Below are 5900 nucleotides of genomic sequence, written 5' to 3' on the forward strand. Positions count from 1 at the left end.
TTCATCATTATTACACTTTACAATTTATCATAATTACATAGCAATTAATTTAAGCTGATATAAAAAATATTTGGACTTATCATCACTGACAATTCAATACTGAAAATCACAACCTCAACAGTAAAACTTCAGACACAATTAAAAATAAATATTAAAATAATCAAAAAGTCTGTAAATAATAGATAATGTATTAGCTTCCACAAACTTATGAGCAATTGAGCAATATATATTTATTATTATTAATTATTAGTAGTAGTAGTAGTAGTAGTATTAATAAATTACATTCATTAATCTTTCTTACAGGGCTGGGCGATAAAATCAGTATCTGTATTTATTAACTGAACACCAAATCATTAAAAAGTTTGGTATAACTTTTTGGTATGAAGCGATATAGTTTTATTAAAATGTGGCTGCTGAGTGTGCGCCTTGGAAGCAATGCCAATAAGCTTGGTGTCACAAGGGAGACGCTGACAGGATGTGCGGATCCAAAGCAGGTTTATTACGCAAGGTGGTCAGCCAAGCAACAGTCAACCACAGCGGCAAACAGATGTACACAGAGAATCCAGAGTCATGGTCGGATAACAGGTAGCAGGCAACGTAAACAAACAAACAAACAAAGATCGGTACAACTGCAGGATAAGGCAAGGAAAGCACGTCGTAATGTTAACTAAATAGCTAAACAAGACTCAGCACTGATGTGTTGCGTGCTGTATAAATAGTCCATGTAATCAGGCTCTGACAATCCTCCGGCTTGTGTGTATGCAATCAGTCAGATCAGGAACCGTGTGTGGTGTGTGTGGTGCATGACTGGACCTTGTAGTCCATTGGCGATCTGCAACAGCGAGATTGCTGATAATCATAGCACTTAGGTGTCAGTTTGTCATTTCCAAAAGGCGCATGACTTGGGAGCGATCCACTTGACTGGCAGTAGCAGGCCAGAGGAGCTGATGTCTAACGTGTTGAACTGGCCGGATCAATAACATCTGAAAGGGTCACACAGATGGAGCTCTAATAATAGCACAAATGCTGAATAATTCAAGAGGTCCTGACAGACGGTGATATGAACAAGGCCTAAGCAACATTACTCAACATAGCAGACAACCTTAAATAGTTTTCTGAATAATAATCTAAACATCATTTATTCTATTAATGGCTGGGCGATATGACAATAAACTGATATCACGATATAGGTCATCTCCTATCCTAATAACGATACATCCATAAAGCCCGTTTCTGCAAATTCAATAAATCAATTCATAGTTTATATCCGTTGACCACAGGTAATGAATCATTTCATTTTTACATTATATAGTATCTGCTCATTCAAATGCGATCATATTTATCACTTTATTTACAACTTTAGGGCAATGTTTGATTAAAATTGTGTAGTAATAAAATACATATTAATAAAATATAAAACACTTTTCAAAACTATTACAGATCCAACATAAAACTGTAAAAAATTTCTAAATAAAATGCTGTTGTCCGCGTTTCTGTCTGCATCCCCGTAATGTTGTGTATATTGCGCTCGTGTGTGTGTGTATGTATGTATGTATGTATGTATGTATGGTATGTATGTATGTAGTATGTATGTATGTATGTATGTATGTATGTATGTATGTATGTATGTATTTATGTATGTATGTATATTATATATATATATATATATTATATATATATATTATATATATATATATCTATATATATATATATATATATTTATATATATATTATATATATATGTAAAATAATTTAACAATTTGGATACTTTAATCAATACAATGTTATCATGTATTGACATGATTTTTTTAAATATCAGATATAATATTAGATAAAAACAAACATAAAACTACTGTTAAAAATATTGACATTGCAATACTAAAATGCTTTGCAAGACAAATGTGCACAACAATCGCATGTGATTTAAATCGCTCAATCCTAATACACACACACTTATGTCAATGAATGTTGTATTACTCATCTTATCTACTTATCCAGAAGAAACGCTGTATGCGCCGAGCACGCAGTATTCTTAGGGACTCCTCTCACCCTGCTCACAGACTGTTTTCTCTCCTGCCTTCTTTCAGGCGCTTATACCCCCACACTCCTCTGACTTATACTCCTCACAATCACTGCACTATTTAACATTTGCACATTTAAAGTTTGCACATATTCATTGCACTGATTCACTTATCTGAACTGTACATACCCACAGCACATGGACATTTGTAATTATGTTTATCTATCAGCACACTTCTGCTATTAATAGTATCCTGTACATATATTCATTTATTGTAAATCTGTTCATAGCTAATACAATCTGTATATAATGTTGACAGTACATCCATCTGTAAATATCACCATAGTTTTTCTATAACTGCACTTTATAACTTATACCTGTATCCTGCACTTGCTGCTATTGCACTGCTGGTTAGACCTAAACTGCATTTCGTTGCCTTGTACTTGTACATGAGTAATGACAATAAAGTTGAATCTAATCTATTCTAATTACTTTTATTTAAAGTGTGTAAACTACAATATTGAGCTTAATCTTGACTTCACAAATCGAATTACAAATCGCAATATCTGTACAAACACATAAATAAAAATAATTTGCAATTATATTATTAGATATGTGCGATTGTGAAAAATGTACACAGCGCCTGTGATGGATTTGTGAATACAAAAACTGCAAGAAAATGTTTCAGCATCGATATCGCAATAGTCACATCGCAGGATTTTTGGAGCCATTGGCAATTTTAACTTTAATATAATAGTGTGAAAGATTTTTATTTTTATGCTTTTTAAGGCCAGTAACTGTAAGATATAAAGCAAATTTGGGAACAAGATAATATAAAGTTTGCCAAAATTATTTCGTTTACTTATACAATGAAGACTATGCGTATTATTTTACATGTGATTATTGAATTTCTGTTCCTTTTTTATATTTGTGCAAAATTTATTTTGTCAATTTCTTTGTATAATTTTATACATTTTATGCAAATGCACTCCCTTACAAACTGTCCCCATTTGATGTAAAATTAGGATCTATTTTTCCAATAAACTTGGGATATTATGTTCATATTGCAATAAACATTGCAGAAAAACGAAATATCGCAATGTCAGTTTTTTCCAGTATCATGCACCCCTAGACCAGGGTACATATATGATAGTTCTCAAAATGTAGCCCTGGGCACATATTTCCAATGAGGTAGGTGAGCTTTAAAGGGCACATAGTTGACCTCTTTTTAAAGATTTAATATTAATATTATGGTTCTTCTGAGTGTGCCAGTTTAGGTTCAGTTTAAAACACAATTCAGATAGAGAAGATTGAGAGAAGGAGCAGGAGTGAGAGGATCAGCAATCAGTCGTACATATACGACTTGGACACAGACCAATAGAGAGTACAAAATCATTTGTGTCTTTGTACAGTTTTACAGCCAACTGTGTGCTAGTTTCAAGTGCCGAGCTTGTACACCGAGACTAATAACCACGCACACTGAATTAACTTTGACTGAGGCAGCGGATGCGTCGCTCGAAGCCGCGACACGGCACACCAGACACTCTCTGTGGCGCACCAGAAACATGAAGTGTCCCGAATCGTCCCGCTGTTGTGTGTACCCTGATAGAAACCTATGTTTAGAATTATAAAACGCACTGCGCAGCGTCAGGTACAGCAGCACCTAGTTAAGATCACAGGGAGCTTCTGTGATCGCGAGAAATGCAAACGGCTGAAGTATAAGGTAGACTCAATGAGAAGTACACATGTTTGCAAACCTACCTAAAGATAAACCAATAATTCCGATTAGAGCGATAATGTGGAGAATATTGATCTTGTGTTGAGCCCAATGAGCCTTGCATCTAAAAATGAGCTAGGATGTTCCTCTAGTGATATCGCTTCGACTCACGCTGAAAATGGCGGATGTGAATCAACAAACTGAGGATATGATGTGCCTGTCAATCAATATTGGTGGGTGAAAAAAAAAAAAAAAAAAAAAAAAAAAAAAAAACGCACTCCTACGTCAAGTTGCAGTCGATCTGAAAACCGCTCCAATTGGTCCACCGTTTTTTATGTTGTTAAATTGAAAAAAAAACACTGGGTGTGTTTATATCACCCCAATATGACGTCTATACACACCATACATGACATATGTCTGTCCAAAAGCTTAAAAAGTCGATTTTTTTACCATAGGTGCCCTTTAAAATGTAAACTATCAGGTCAGGAGTAAAGCTGTGCTCTATTCTCAGCTGTGGAACGAGAGGCTCTGTGGGTGAAAGGTGCTTCACGCTGACACACACACATTCAGTACATATGAACAGGTCAGAACAGGCCACACTGAAAAATAATAACCGTGAAAACCAGCACTGCACAACATATCGTTTTAGCATCAACACTGTAATGTGCACATTTGTAATACTCACATCGCAAGATCTGCAACGTTGAGTAGAGATTATAGATGACCAGAAACCACAGATCAAAACACCATGCTCACTGCAGAACTTAACCACAATGGGAACTTGTCACATTTGCGTGTTTCTCAGAAGCAGAAGTCTTCATAGTTGTAACTTATACTGCACTGAGGGAGAGTACAACTTTTTTTAAACAATCCTTATTTGCTGAAATAATAAAAGGAAAACTAAATAATAGTGTCATCAAGACTTTCAAAACAAGGGGAAAAAAAAAGTGTGAAATTGATAACGGAGCCAGCCAAAGAGAATAATGTCAGATTTACTGTCCTTCCTCTATATACTGTGCAATACAAACACCAAAGAATTGTTTGTTTTTTTTATGCAAAAATGATAGACTTTAATACAAACTATAACTTTATAAAGTATATATGTTTATCAAAATATTAAAACATTGAAAGATTTTATCACTGATGACCATTAAACTAATAATGGTCATAGAGTGGAGGTTTTCTTCTTCATGCGCTTTTAATGCCTGTGTGACCATTACACGCCAGCTTAAAGCGTTTGAGCACAAGAGTTTTTAATAAAGATTGATTTTTTTTTTGAGGTGGCATGGTGGCTCAGCACTGTGACCCCACAGCATGAAGGTCGCCGTTTCGAGTCTCAGCTGGGTCAGTTGGTGTTTCTGTGTGGAGTTTGCATGTTTCTCCCCGTGTTAGCGTGGGTTTCCTCCAAGTGCTCCGGTTTCGCCCACAGTCCAAACACATGCACTATAGGGGAATTGATCAACTAAATTGGCCGCAGTGTATGAGTGTGTGTGTGTGAATGTGAGAGTGTACGTAAAATATACTGGATAAGTTGGCGGTTCATTCCACTGTGGTGACCCCTGATATAGGGTGTCAAAATTGTTTCTTCAGTGCACCGCGATGCAGACGCGGACAATTCAGTATCGGTTCAGCATCATTATACCGGTTTTTTATGTACTGACGTCATTTATCTCACACGTCTCTGTTGCTTACTATGGTGAGGGAGGCGAGTGTGAGTGTTTACAATGCTCCAACTACTTAAAACGCAGAAACTGTGCACAATCTCACTGTGTGTGTTTGCCTGGTCAGTGTTCACTTTCAGCAGAAGCCCCTGTTTCACTGCGACTGAGAAAATGAAAGTACTCTCTATTTTTCTCTCTCTCTCTCTCTCTCTGGCGTGCCTTTTCCTCTCCTCTCGGCTGTTACAGCGATACTTCTGGATATAGACACAAGCACGTGTCTGCAGAGTTTTCTCCACCATGTCTATCATGGATTAGCTGTGATCCCCGCTGCCGTTTATCAGTGTCACTCATCTGTGAAGAACGCAGAGCGCAAGAGCCAATCGCAGCCCTTTCTGTTGAGCGCGTGACCAATCATAGGGGAGTAAGAACGAACTCAAAAGGCTCAGAAAGCCAGCGGGATATTTATATTAGTTTGTTTGCTATAAATGCTTGTGTTGTTCTG

This window comes from Danio aesculapii, chromosome 2 (genome assembly GCF_903798145.1).
Source record: "Danio aesculapii chromosome 2, fDanAes4.1, whole genome shotgun sequence".
In the NCBI taxonomy this organism is placed as follows: Eukaryota; Metazoa; Chordata; class Actinopteri; order Cypriniformes; family Danionidae; genus Danio; species Danio aesculapii.